Raw genomic sequence first — 15,245 nt, forward strand, 5'->3', positions numbered from 1 at the left:
TATCCTGGACAAGCTTCTTCAACCTCCCATCCTGCCTCTCTCCAATCCTTGATTTGATTTGATTTGATTTTCCCCTGCCCTGCGTTAGCCACCCAAGTCTTCTTCCTCTAGAGTCCCTCCCTAGACTATGGCAAAACTAAAACAATTGAACAGAAACCAACCCATCTGAGTCAGCCATATGCAATATCAAAATGCATCCTCTTTCCATTGTGGGTCCACATCCCACTCTGCTGCAGAGCATGGTGGCTTGGGAGGCGAAACACAGGGAGCTTGACTGTGTTTATCCCATACCGCCACAGGGCAGGTGCTGGGCCTCAGGGAAATCCGAGACACCACTGGGGGTAGGAAAACGCAGTGAGAAATGAGAAAGTGAGATGTGAGAACGCAGTGAGATGTGAGAAAGCCGAAGCCGGTGTTTCCTAACTTCTGGGCATCTTGTCACTGCTTGAAAACCTCACAGAGAAGTCGGGAATGAAGTGTCAGGGGTCCACGGGCTGCAACAAGGCTGGACCGTTAGGCTGAGGATGGCGTGTAGCCCGGGGCTGGGGCTGAGAGCTCCAGCTTAGCTCCTTGGCAAAGGTAGCAGCAGTTGTCTGGGGGCACAGAGGGGCCTCCTACAGGAGACTTAGGCCATGTGGCTTTGTAGGCAAAGGCCTTGTCCACGTTCTCCATGGTGCTGGTGGATGAAAGAGACAGTCCTTGGTTCTAAAGTGTATATTGGTTGTTCATCCTGGAAAATGGAAGCATACCATTTTCTCAGGGTGGACCTGAGATTAAATACCGTTTGCAGTGTCTGAAAAGGAGAGCTTACGGGCTAAACCCTCAGGGCCTCTAGGTACCTCATTAGCATGGCGAACTCTGTTCTGGGCCTACATGAACATGGATCACGTTTCCTTATGTGGGAAGTGTGGCCCAGAAATTTGTCAGGGAACAGGGAGGCACCTACCTTCTCAGCTGTGTACCCACCGAGTTTCCAGGGTCTCTGACCTGCTCTGCCCACCAAGCTTCCTGGCATGGTTTACCGTCCCACAGGCCATGGAAGAGGGGACAAGTGTGTGACTTGATCTTCCTCTGGATTTCTTCTTAATGCTTAGAGAGAAAAAATATTTATTTATACAGAAATAGGACTTGCCCAAGCCCATGGATGTTTCCACATATCTGTTCTCAAGGGGAAGAAGCTGTGTGGAGAAAACAAGCCCCTTGTGAGCTCCAGAGCACTCTCTCCTGAAATAATAAACTCCCAAGTGGGGGCTCCAACCAAAGCCACCATCTAGAGACTCAGCTGCCAGAGAGGAAAATGAGGCCATCTTGGTCCATCCCTAAGGCACTTTGGCACCTTAGAGTGGCTCAAGTCCATCTCAAAAAATGCCTTTTTGCAAGAGGTGTCACCTCTTGGGGAGCTAAGGTCATTACATACCACCCCCAGAGAACCATGGTCTCAGGATTGGTTAAGACTGAGTGATGGGGCCAGAGGCCATGTTGATATCTGTGACCTGTGCTGCCGCCAAGGACCGTGATGGTGTCTATGATCTGTGCTGTAGCTGAGGGCTGTGCTGGTGTCTGTGGTCTGTGGTCCCACAGAGGGCCATATGGATGGATATTCATGGTCTGTGTTGCCACCAAAGGCCCTGTGGATGTCTATGGTCTGTGCTGAATCCATAGTGGTGTCTGTGGTCCAGTCTGAGACCAAGGGCCAAGTTGATGTCTCTGATCTGTAGTACTACTACTGGAGACCATGATGAGGCCCATGGTCTGTGCTAACGCCAGAGGCCACATGGATGCTTGTGGCCTGTATGTCTCCAGAAACTGTGTGGGAATTGATGACTCATGCCCTGACTGTAAAGGACAAAGGAGCTTCTTTTGCAGTGATATCGATGACTGCAGACTCACAGTGGAGAATGAGAGACATAGAAATCTTCTGTGACAACCTCTCCCACCCCCATCCACACATCTACCCCAACCCCCCCCCCCAAAGAAACAGTCTAGACAGGAAGTCATTGAAAAGAACTCTTAAAGTTGTGGTGGGGATTCTGAAGTGTAGATCTTCACAGTTGATGGCTTTTGGTGAGGGTGGGGTTGGAGATTCAGTTTTCTTTCAGAGGCTGCCCACTGGGAGTCTGACCATGCTCCAGTGAGTTAGTGGGCAACACACAATGTACTTGGTTTTCTTCATCCTCTTCTTCTTCCTCCTCCTTCTCCTCCTCCCCTTCTTTCTTCTCCTCTTCTTTCTCCTCCTCTTCTTCTTCCTCCTCCTCCTCCTCTTCCTCCTCTTCTCTTCTTTTTTTCTAGGATAAGGTCACAAGAATGAGGGGTTGGAGCTGGGAAGCCTGGGGAGGAAGTGAGATTTGGGTTCAGTATGTGAAATTCTCAAATAATCAATAAGAATATTACGTTTTAAAAAAGACTGGATAACCTCATGGCCTCTCTCATCTCCCTTCGTCACTCACAAGAACCACTTTCCCTCCATGATTCAAACCAGTGCTTAGCCTCAGGGGTCAGAGGGGCGGCAAGCCCCCAGCACTGCCATTGCTGAATTCTCCTGCCTTCACTCTCAAAGGGACACTGTTGCTCTGATGTCATCCCTGATGATGGACCTTAGTTAAGAGCTGTTTTTTAATGTCCATATTATGGATGAAGAAACCTAGGGTCAAAGTGATGAGCAGCTGCTCTGGCTTAAGTCTGATTCTGAGACTGTCCTGTCTGTAACCAAGACAAAGGCAGGCCCCTCAACCATGTCCATGGGTAGTGGTGATCTGTCTCCAAAGCACAGATGTCCATCTGTGGACATCTGGGTCCTTTGAGCAGAAGGCATGGCCCTGCCACCTCCAGTGATGCTCTCACGGACCAGTGTCCTCTCAGATAAAAAATGGAGATAAGCCCCCATTTTGAACAATGAATCAGAGGAGAACTGATCTGATCCAAATGAGATCTTCTCTGTGTCCCCCGGGTGGGGTGGTGGGGTACCTTATAATATCACCGTGTCATGCCCACAAGTTATGCTATGTTCCATGTGGCCTTAGAAGCTAGAAAACGTTTGCCTACTCTTTCTTGGGGAGAATGAGAATATGCAGGCCTAATTCTTCAGTCTAACTCTCTCTAAACTGAGTTATTTCGGCCCCAGGCAACCCTAATTCTGATGTGCAACCACTGTCATTTAGGTCTCATATGTGGGGCTTTCTCGCCCTCTGGTGGACAGACTTTAGCACTGCAACTATGTCCCTGCTTAACCCGAACTGAGATATCTAGCTTGTTCCTTCAGTCTCTGTTCCTATTCCCACAGGATCCCACCTTCAGGGCTAAGCAATGGTGGCAGGGGGACCTGCTCTGCCCTCTTTGTTCCTGATTCCCTCACTTAATGTAGACCAGGCCACCACTTTTCTGACACTACCATTTAGGGACTGCCAGACTTAGTATCCGGCTACCACATGTGGCTAGTCTTCTGCCTCACACACTAACGGATCTCCCTACTACCCTGTGACCCTTCTCAAGCCTCCCTGAGCCAATCTTCTGACTGGAGGCCCAGCCAGCTTCGATCTCTAACTGGTTGTGGTAAGCAGTCATTCCACTAAGGAAGACATGACACCAGAGGAAGCTGTTTGCTGAACCTGGATCATTGGATGACCAAGGCCTAGGGGACCTAGCAAAAGGCCTTTTGGGGGAGTGACTAGACTTATGGGCCAGCTATGAGCTGGCTCTCCCAGAAGAAGGGAGAGAGGGCTGTCTGTGAGTGCTGTCTTTGCCTACTTTCTCACCTTCACTTCAACCTTGAGGATAAACCAGGAACCTACTTTTGCCAGAGGACGCTGTCTCAGTGCAACAATGTAGCTAGTTTTGGTCCCCGCCACTGACGGCTGTGGACTCCTCTCCCTCACCCCCACCCCCAGGACCTTCCTTTTTTTTTTTTTTTTTTTTTTTTTTTTTTTTTTTTTTTTTTTTGGTTTTTCAAGACAGGGTTTCTCTGTATAGCCTTGGCTGTCCTGGAACTCACTCTGTAGACCAGGCTGACCTCGAACTCAGCCCCCAGGACCTTCTACCTTACTATATTCTGTCTCTTTTCTCACAAAACGTGGAGCAAGAGCATGGGAGGCTGCAGGAGGCACTGCTGGCAAGAAGGAAGAGTGTATGGAAACGGACTGAGACGCAGCCTTGGAGGGGCATGGCTCTCAGATCTGTGCACGGACAGATGCAGAGGACAATACTGGGGTGGTTGGTCACATGACAGACAGTAGCCCTTCTGACCTTCTAGGGTAATTGGAGCCCTTGATTTTTTTCTTAGTTTTTGTCATCCTAATAAAAACCTACATCTCCTAGTTGCTATGGCTTGAAGATGTCCCCTTCAAATATTTAGGTACTGGGGATACAGCGAAGGCTCAAGTCAGTAAAGTGCTTGCTACGTATGCCTGGATTGTATGCCCAGCTCACCGTGTGAAAAGCTGGGTGTGGCAGCCGTGGGTCTGTAATCTCAGCACTAGGGAGGCAGAGCCAAGAGGCTCTCAGGGACTCACTGGCCAGTTTAGCTCCAAACTCAGCAAGGAGCACTGCCTCAGAAATAATAAAATTAATGATAATAATAATAAGGCTGAAGAGGTGAATCAATGGTTAAGAGTCCTGGCTGCTCTTGCAGAAGACCCAGGTTTGAGTCTCAGCACTCACACAGCAGCTCACAAACATCCATAACTCCAGTTTCTGGGAATTTGATGCCAGCTTCTGACCTCTGTGGACACCAGGCATATTTGTGGTATACATACATATATGTTGCAGGTAAAACATTCTGTACAAAAGCTTTTTTAAAAAGTAATAGCATCACCAAGACCATGTATGCCTGCCCCCAGCTCTTCTTTGCCCAAATCTCATCAGCAGCCCTGCACTATTTTATGAGCATAACTTCCTAGCATCAGTTAGAGATTAGGTGCAGACAGCCATTCTCTCTCTCTCTCTCTCTCTCTCTCTCTCTCTCTCTCTCTCTCTCTCACACACACACACACACACACACCACCACCACCACCACCACCACCACCACCCCAATTCCCTGGAACAGGGATGGGTCTCTATCCTCTGCATCATCAACATGTCCAGTGCCTTTTCTGTCACAGTGCCTGGCACATAATGGGTACCCCACGAATGTCAATATGCAGGACACTCCTTCCTTCACTCTTTCTCAAAACACCTCATGGTCCCCCTGAATCCCAGCTCTGGGGTGAAACAAAGCCAGCATCCGGGCGGCGAGGAGCCTTCCAGGAAGGACTGAGGCTTCCTGCAGGCACACTCCCATTCAGAGCTCCGATTTTCAGGAGGTAACAGGTTTCTTCAATCTTACTCCCCATTTGGCCAGGAAAAAAAAACAAAAAACAAAAAACAAAAAAACCCATGAAGCAAGCAAGCTGTCTCAAGGATGTTTAACTGGAAATGTTCTACACCTCGAAATTTAAGACTCCATTTCAGAAATGATTCCGCCTTAGATGAAAGAAGACAAATGCCCCTATTTTTATCCAGAGAAAAGTTATGAAACACTGCGCACGTCAAATTTCCATATACCTTTTCCACCTAATGCAGCAAAATGATACCCTTATCATCGTTCAATCAGAGGCTTGCTAAGTCGTCTCGGGGAGACAGGACTGCGACAGCAATCATCGATGCTTCCGGCAGCCCCTCCCACCCCATCCGATGCACAGCGCCGCCATTATCAACACACGAAAGGCTTCCTCAGTTTCACTCTTGATCATCATCAGCCACAACAGATTTTTTTTTTTTTTGGACTGGCTGTTGTGTGCAGGAAACATGGCCAGGTGCTGAGGAAGAAAAGCTGGGCAAGAAAATTCCCCCAAGGATTTTGAAAAGAGGAAAGCGAGGTACCATCAAAGCAAGTGATCCGCCCCCAAAGTGTTCAGGGCGTAGGAAGAAGGCAAGCGCGGTGGCTTTGATAAAGGAGGATAGTCTGGATCGACAGACCGCATGTACTTTCAGGTTGCTCCTTATGCGATTTTTGCCAAATGCAAGAAAATGACCAGCCTAGTTCCTCAGCTAAATGCTGAGTGGATGTGGGGAGGAAGCCTGCTCAGAATATATCTGTCTTTTCAATTTTTTTCTTTGTTTTGCTTTTAATAGACAGTTTCATGCGACCTAGGCTAGCATTGAACATGCTGTAGAGTCATTGATGAATGGGGCTGGGTATTGATGCACGTGCATGGGTGTGGAGGTCTTGTTAGTCTTGTATGGTATTTCTCAGGTACCATTCACTTTGGTTTGAATTTATTTCATCTTAAACAGTCCATCACTGTAGGAAGTCAGGACAGAAACTCAAACAGGGTAGGAACCTGGAGGCAGGAACTGAAGAAGAAGCCCTGGGGGTGTGCTGCTTACTGGATTGCTCCTCCTGACTTGCTCATTTTGTTTTCTTATACATCCCAGGACCACCAGCCCATAATCCCCACCCTCAATGGGCTGGGCCCTCCATGTCAATCATCAATCAAGAAAATGCCCTTCAGACTTACCTACAGAAAATGCCTATGGATGTGCTTTTTCCATTAAGATTCCTTCTTCCCAGATGACCCTTCCTTATGTCAAATTGACTCAAAAATTAAGATGGGGCATGGTAGTGCATCCCTTTAATACCAGCACTTGAGAAGCAAAGGGAGGTGGATCTCTGTGAGTTCAAAGCCAGCCTGCTCTACATCGTGAGTTTCAGAACAGCCAGAGCTCTGTAGCTCTAAACACACACACACACACACACACACACACACACACACACATACACACACACACACACCATAAAACAAATAACAAACAAACAAAACCAAAAAAACTAGTCCACAGTCTCTTGTGTGGTTAGGCCAGTGAGCCCTAGAAATCAGAGCTCTGCTTAACTCTTCCTCTCCCACACTGGGATTTTGAGGGCACACCATCATGCCCTGATTTTTGATGTAGACTCTGGGGATAGAAAACAGGTCTTGCTTGCAGGATATGCAGTTTACCAACTGAGTTATTTCCAGACTAGTCAAGGATGGTCTTGAACTCCTGGTCCTCCCAGCTCCTCTTCTGGGTGCTGGGATTATGAATGGGTACCACCGTATGCCTCTCAGCATCTCGGGTCTTCACCTGGCCCCACTGTGCTGATTAAAGTCCACCCAAGGTGGTCCATATACTGGAGACTTGGTCACCAGCTTGTGGCTTTATTAAGAGGTGATGGGACCTGGGGCCTTGTAGGAAGAAATTAGGTTGTTGGATTCTGCTCTTGAAAGACATATTGGAACTTGAGGTCCCTAGTGAGCCTGTCCCCCCTCTCTCTTCCTTAGCCATGAAGTGAGCAACTTTACTGTATCATGCGCTCCCCAATATTCACCACAGCTAAAAATAATGGAGCCAGCAAGTGAGGGCTGAATCCTGTAAAAGTGTGAGCCGCATAAACCTTTTCTTCTCAAAAGTGAATAGCCTTGGGTATTTAATCACAGCAACTAAAACTCAGCTAGAAGTTGACCTACATACCTGTCAATACAAACGGGCAAAAAGGTTCCACAGTCTTGGTATCCATTTGGTTCTGAATCCTACTGACTGATCCTGTGGAGGTTTTTTTGTCTTGTTTTTTTGTTTGTTTTCTCAGAGAGTTTCACTGTGCAGCTCTGGCTAGCCTAGAACTCCCTATGTAGCCCAGGCTGGCTTCAAACTCACCCTGATCTGCCTGCCTCTGTCTCTCACATGGTGGGATAAGAGGCATGCACCACTATGTTCAGCTTGAATCTGCTTTAAAGTCAAGTTCTGAAAAGAGCTCCTTAGGGCCGTAATCAGTCACACAAAGAGTGAAAACATATGTATACACATGAGTTTCTGTGTATGGGTTTGTGCACGTGAATCCCAAAAGAGGTATCCTATCCTATGATTACAGACAGTTGTGAACTACTTGACATGGGTGCTGGGAACCGAACTCAGGTCCTCTGCAAGAGCAGCACTCTTAACCTCTGGGCTAGCTCTCCAGCCCTTGGCATGTTTTTTAAGATGTGTTTTTACAAAATGATAGAAACACTTTCACCACCCTACAGATCCTCACTGCAGTCATGAATGACACAGCAGTGATGAATGACACTCGGAATCTCTTTCCAGATTCAAATCATTTAACCATCAGCACTAGCAAGATATTAACCCTGGCAGGATCTTACTCATTTGTGCAAGAAGGGTTTACATTTGTTTTGTTTTTCAAGACAAACTTTCTCTATACAGCCTTGGCTGTCCTGGAACTTACTCTGGAGACCAGGCTGGCCTCAAATTCACAGAGATCCTACTGCCTCTACCTCCTAAGTGCTGGGATTAAAGGCACGAGTCATCGCTATTCCTAAACCCTGCTGGAGAATTAGAAGGTTGTGCCCCAGGAAGGTACATCACCTGCGCTGTAATGTGTTGCAGAGGGGCAGGTTGCCTAAGCACGACCCCAAGTCCCTACTCTGGTTACTTGGAGATGAAGATGGCCAGCCTCAGCTTCTCCCCTGCACTCCCAGCCCAAGAGAATTTCCACCCTTCGATCAGCCCAGTCCTCTGCAAAGAGGCTGCACTGCCTGGTAGGTCCCCAGTCTCCAGGGACAACAGGGCTGTTGCTTCAAGAAACTCTCAGAAGCATCTGGCATTAAAAGCCAGCCCAGCCAGTACTGCACAGTGAGGGTTCCTTCACTCTCATTACACCACCCTGAAGCCTTGTCCATAAGGGAGTAGATCCCATGTGGTAAGGCTCTCTGTGGGAATGTGTGACAATGTCCCACTGACCCAACAGAGCACCCAACCCAGCATTTCAATGTGAGGATCCCGATGGAAGGCAGCTGCATGGTTTCTTTCTGCTAACCCAAGCTTTTTGCTCTCCCCGCCCCCACCAAATGAGCTCTTACACCACATGACACTGAGGAATGTGTACTGAGACCTCTCCCACCACAGATAAGCACTCAGGAACCTTGTGTATGACTACAAAACAAATAAGCTCCCGGGAACCACGTGTATGTGGTGGCCACAACGAGACATCTTCTACCATACAGAAATGTGTCAGGTAATGAGAGCAGGGAAAGAGACCCATCTCACCGTGGAAAACTCTTCAATGTGCAAGTAATTCAGATAAACATGTATGACAATCTCATATACACAGCCCAGGGAAGGGAGGCCGTTAACATGCGAAGTTCTTCGAGGGAAATACTCAACAGCGGTTGGTCATTAGACTTGAAATACTCTCCCGAAAGCCTCACACTCCGGTGGCTGCTCACAAGTATTCAGACCAACCTGATATCTGGTCATCCCGACAGCTTTTGTTAATTAGTGCAATGGATATTAGAAAATAGTTCACCACTGAAGTGGACACAGGAGAAACATCTCTGAGCATTCTCCTCCCATTGTGGATGAGACATAAGAGACCTGTGGAGCCAGTATTTCTGACCTCCAGGATAGCAGCTCAGGGCTGAAAGGTCCAACCAGGACTTGTTGAAGATTGCCACCTGACCCCAGCTGGAATGTCAATGCCCCCTTCTGCTCAGACATTTCTTCATCTGCCAAGTGTTGTTATATATATAATATGTATTATATATATATTATGTTGATGTATATATAATTTAGCCAGCCAGGGTTTCTTCCTGACTTTGAACATTTATGTTCCCAGATGAACCATATATGAATAGACTTTATATTTTAATATGCCTTAGACAGCACAATATAGCTGGGCAGCTGCTTACCCTCCATGTTGTTAGAATCTGCCTCCCATAAATAACCCCATTATTATTTACTATGTTTTATCATGGCTGCTCTTAACCCAATTGGACAACCCTCTATGCCACGTTTTCTTGGCCCTTAGCCCATGGTGGCTCTCCTTCCTGCTCCTTCCTCTTCCATGGCAGCTCCCTGCCCCTCTTCTCCCCATGGTCTCTTCTTTATTCAGTTTCCTCCCTGTCCAAAACTACAACATTTGCAAATGATCCCTTAAAACAACAACACATCTATAATTCATAAAATAACCAGAGCCTAAAGAGAAGCCAACATGTGGGGAGCTGGGCATCCCAGAGCTTATACATGCAAATTCTAGGACTCTTTCTGCTGTCATGTCTGCTAAGGCTATGCATCTGACAGAACTGCTGAAATTTACCTTCATCGGAATATACCATAACATATAAAGTTTAGTAGGCAACAAATAAATGAAACAAGCCTATACCCTCCACCTATCCCTAAATAATGTGCGTGATGATTGTTAGTCAAGGGGATCCTTAAAGAGTTAGAGGCCTGAAGGCTGGGGTAAGTTCACACCACTACCCCCTACTTTTCACTCTGCCATTCTTTGTCCATCATTAGCATGCTTTGTCTTGCCAAAGGAGCAGAATCAGAATTCAAATCCTTTTATCGGGCCAGAACATGGACTGCAGACATCATGATGGAATTCCACAGAGATAGCTGTGAAGTCCCACCGTCAAGGTCACAATTTGTCAATTATCAAAGTATAGGAAGAGAGTCTGGGGTGGCAGCAGACTTGCATTCAAATCTATGCATGCTGGTGTCTCAGAAATATTCAGATGGCATCCACAGACCGGAGGAAAGTAATTTCACAGCATCCTGCCCTGGCCAAACCACATCTGGAAGATAGTGATAAATTCTGGGGTGTATACGTTGAAAGTCACTGTAGCGATGATATTATATTAAGAAGAGAGTGACGAGGACACGGAGATCCCATGGGAGTCATCACTGGAGAAGAGATAACAAAGGGAAGATTATTTAAACATCAAGCACCTAGGGGCGTTAGGAAGGAAACGCTTGACAAAGTAAGCAGGTAAAAGATCTAAACGGAGCAGATAGTTAGAGTTGGAAGTGTTTCAGGGTAGGATGTTACTGTTTCCGGGTGGTTCAGTCAGTAAGTGCCTGTCATACATGTGTAAGAACCTTAATAGAATCCCAGTCTGGGTGCGGAAACGCACCTGCAACCTGAGCACAAGGGGAGGGACAGAAGGATCCCTGAAGCTCATTGGCTGGTCAGCCAAAACTGATGAGCACTGGGTCCAGTGAAAACAATGGACAAAAGGACGGAAGGACAGAGAGACGGCTCCGCAGCTCAGACCGCCTGATGTGCAATCCTGAGGGCCAGGGTTTGTATCTGTTCTAGCTTCATTTCTGATGCTGTAATTTAAACACCCTGACCAGAAGCAACTTGCAGGCAGAAAGGGGGTTGTTTGGTTTACAATTACAAATTACAGCTTATTTTTAAAGGGAAGTCCAGGCAGGAACCTGAGACGGCTAATCACACCGCATCCACAGTCAATAGTTGAGAAAAATTAATCCGCCCATGTTGCATGTGTGCTTGCTTCCGGCATCGCTCACCAAATGTCCTCCACTCTTACATCACTCACGGTTATCGAACAACGCCGCCTAGGATGGACTAGGTTTTCCTGAAACAATTAATAATTTAGACAAATCCCACAGACATGCCCACAGGCCAACCTGATCTAGACTATCCCTTAACTGGGGTTCTCTTCTCAGGTGATTCTAAGTTGTGGGAAGTTAACATTTAAAACCATTGTGAGGCCTCAGCACCTACATAACAAGCTGAGCATTCTACCAACGCCTGTAACTACTTCAGCTTCCATGGATCTGATGCCCCCTTCTGGCCTTGTACACAAAGGCATGGGCATGCATGCACACATGTGTGTATACTCATGCAAACACAATACACATATACACACAGAAATAAGAGCCTTGAAAAAGTAAAAACATCTAAATATAAATAAATAACTGGGAAGAGTGAGAAAGGAGAGACATTCAACATTGAACTTGGGATGCTACATGCACATACATGCACATACATGAATGTGAACACGTGCATATGTGTGGGTGCACACACATACTCAACAATGGAAAGTAACATATAGTTGCTATAATTACTGTTGTCACCATCATCTCTTGATCAACATGAATGCCATCACCATCATCACCATCACCATCCACATCCTCACCATCAGCAGCACCAGCACTGATACCACCACCATCATCAGTATCATCACCATTATCAACACCATCTTCATCATCCCCTCCATCGCTGACATTAGGACTGAGACAAGTGGACCAGGTCATTTCATATCATGCTATTTTCAATTATCTGAGGAGTACTGTCCCCTCTTCTGATGAAAAGGTGAGTCAAGGATTCACTTCCAGGCCTCCTTTGCTGCTTCTCACTTATACCTATTGACAAAGTAGGGTTATGACCCTTAGCCTGATATTAGAGAAATCCTGTAGAGTCCACTTTACAGAGCGACCGATTACCAGCTGTGTGACTAAGGACAATTAGTCCCTCTAAGCTTTAGCGTCTCACCTGTAAGTAAGGCTTATAAGAGCCAATTACCCTTGGAGTTGATCTGTGGATTCACCAAGCTAGGCACATGCAGCACCACCAAGATGCCCATGCATAGCGGGCGCACATAGCCAACACTATTCACCTTTAATATGCTGGGCAAAGTAAGGACACATGAGGCCCCACCCTACAGATCCAGCTGCAAAAGCCTCTACTTCCAGGAAGCTACCATGGACCAATGACTTGGGGCTCAAAGGCTGAGTGGGAGGTAGGAAGGACTAGCTAGCATCCTGAAGGGGATCAAATTTCCACTTCAGATACTCAGCCTACAAGTGTACACCTCTGAAAAGTCTGTCTTCCCAATACCTCCAGCAGGGCTCTCTCCCTCAAGGTTCTCCTCTTTCCATTGAAAATTAAAGATTATCTCTACAGGATGGCGCTGCGCTGAATTCTCCCCAGATGTGGAAACCTCAAGCCACCTAACAAATAGCAACTACTTTTTTTTCTTTGCATAATGCTGGGTATCAAACCTAGGGCCTTGAACACGCTTGGCAATTGCTCTACTTTTGAACCTCTGGTTTCCATGGTGAGAAAACTCACAATTCCATTTCCTTTTTGCAAGTCATATGACTGTTCAATTCTCTGCTTTCCCCAACATTGTAAGAGCACCTAATCAATTGCTGATTAAATGAAGTTGTTACTAAAAATAATATTAATAAGCAAATCAACAAGCTTTGATGCTAGATCATGATGGGATTTGAAAGAAATATAAGGAATCAAACACAAGAGAACAAAGACTCCTTCCTCCTCCACCCCTGTTACACGTGTAAACAAAGCCACTCAGTGATTAAGTCCGTAAAGACAAAAAACATGAGCATGGGACACATACACCAAATCCAGCTCAAGCACTTGACCTAAATTCGTCTACTGAAAAATTGCATTTCTACCTTTTAATTATTTATTAAAGTTTATAGATGTTTTGATCAATTGTGTATTAGTAGCAATCGCCCAAAATAATTCAATCTGGAAGAAATGCATTCAACACTTATGGATTTATGATCACAGGGAATAAAATTTAATTTCACAAACATGTTTGGATCTCTGTGAAGTATGATTGGATGATCAATAAAATACTTTCAAAGGCAAAGCCTTACATCGGGATGAAGTCGCTCAGGGGTGAGTGGAACGGGAACATTAGTTCAAAGAGAAAAATGATGTCACACTTCAAACTTTTAAAGAAGTCACATGTATGCTTTCTAACGAATGAGGGCTGTTACAGAAATCACTAAGGCCTTCCGATTACATGGAATCATCTAATTTTTAAATGAAATCATTTCATATATGTCAGAAATTACCTTCTACAATTCCATTTATTTTGAAAATATCCATATGATAAGCTACAGGACACGTCATTTTTTTCAAAATTCTTCCAAGTAGTGAAGACGACTGTGCTGGGAGCTTGCTCTTCATTCAAAGAAACAGGCTGCTGGTTACCATGGTCAGCTCTGCTCTCTGCCCACTGCTCTCCTCTGTACAAGAAGCATCCATTCACAAAAAGAAAGGCAGGTGACCAGAAGATCCAGAAAGATGAGGAGAGAAAGGCATACAAATTCTGAGAACTTGTTTTTTTGTTTTGTTTTGTTTTGTTTTTGTTTTTGTTTTTTGGGTTTTTTTTTGGTTTTTTTGTTTGTTTTTGTTTTTTTTAATGATTCAAAGTACAGCTAGCTGAACTCATAAGTAGGAAGGATTCCCAGATGCTAGGAGGTAAGTGGGCCAGAAAGCACAGAAGCAGGGTGAGATCAGAAGCTACTGCCCCTATGAGTCCGTGACGGTCCATCTGCCTGTTCATCCTGCAGCCAACACCTGCCTCTACCCAAGTGTAGGGAGCCAGGCTCTGGAGTGTGAGGAGCTGGTACTGAGGTCCCTCCATAACAAGCAGAGCTCTCAACAGCACACACCATCAGTCATGAACGGGTTAAGGTCTGGCATGGTGGCACATGCCTGTAATCCTTTTATCAGTCCCTCGTTGTCATAACAAATCTGTTTAACCAAGCTCCCAGGACTCAACGACACAGAGATAAGAAACCCCTCACTGTTCTGGGAGTCAGCTGTGTGCCTTGATGATTCTAGGTTTGGCTTCAGGTATTCCTCTATATTCCAATGACAGGAGAAGGGCAGGAATCACATCCCGGTTGCCACACATTACAAGCCTTTACGCATGTGACACAAGCTAACATCCCATTGGCAAGTCACCCAGCCTGGCCCAGTGACCCTGCAGTGTAGAAACCCACTCTGATATCACCATGGAGATGGAAGGAGACACATTCAAAACCTCAAAAGTCCCACTCCCCAGCCCAGGCCTCACAGAGGAGCCATCAATGTCAGGTTAGCTCCCTCCTTTTGTCCCTTGGTACAGTTGTCCCTCCTCTACCACCTTTCTGGCTCCTTCAAGTCCCAGGGTAGTTGGGGTTGGAGGGCTGGCAGAGAATAAAAGAAAACACAAGATCTTACTTCACGGTCTCTGGGCCATGGTGCACTTGATGGTCTATCTGCGAATACCCCCCTTAGGTTGCCAGGTCTCTGGGGATCTTCAGGGTTCTAGTATCCAAATGACTGGTAATATGTGTCCTTGGCCCTGGGCATCTAAGACTGGTAGCCCCAAGTGAAGTCACCTCTACTGTTCTACCTTCAAAGGAGCCAGCCAATGGCTAACAACCCATTATCTCTCATCAGATATTGTCTCTAACCCCAGCCCAAGCTCATACCTATATGTTAAGGATATTTGTGGAAGCTTCAGGTGAGAGCTAAACACACACACACACACACACACACACACACACACACGGGGGGGGGGGATGGTGCCTGGACCACATAATCTCTCGTGGGAGATGTGGTAAGTAAAAACTAGGGATTCTGAGGAATTCTGCAACTCATCCTCCTTGGTAAATCCTCACCA

The 15,245-nt window shown here is 46.3% G+C and overlaps 1 long non-coding RNA gene across 2 annotated transcripts in view; it reads right to left on the reverse strand.

The window, feature by feature from the left end:
• Nucleotides 1-1,993: 1,993 nt before the first annotated feature.
• LOC117720396 (uncharacterized) overlaps nt 1,994-15,245 on the reverse strand; it is a 36,892-nt gene continuing 23,640 nt past the window's right edge. The window contains exons 6-7 of one of the 2 annotated variants that reach the window (XR_013104108.1): nt 13,645-13,818; nt 9,059-10,692 (exon numbers count right to left, since the gene is read on the reverse strand). This is a non-coding gene — a long non-coding RNA (uncharacterized LOC117720396). Of the gene's footprint in view, nt 2,328-9,058; nt 10,693-13,644; nt 13,819-15,245 lie in introns of those variants that run through there. The other variant, XR_013104109.1, reaches the window with a different exon arrangement.

This window comes from Arvicanthis niloticus, chromosome 15 (assembly GCF_011762505.2).
Source record: "Arvicanthis niloticus isolate mArvNil1 chromosome 15, mArvNil1.pat.X, whole genome shotgun sequence".
In the NCBI taxonomy this organism is placed as follows: Eukaryota; Metazoa; Chordata; class Mammalia; order Rodentia; family Muridae; genus Arvicanthis; species Arvicanthis niloticus.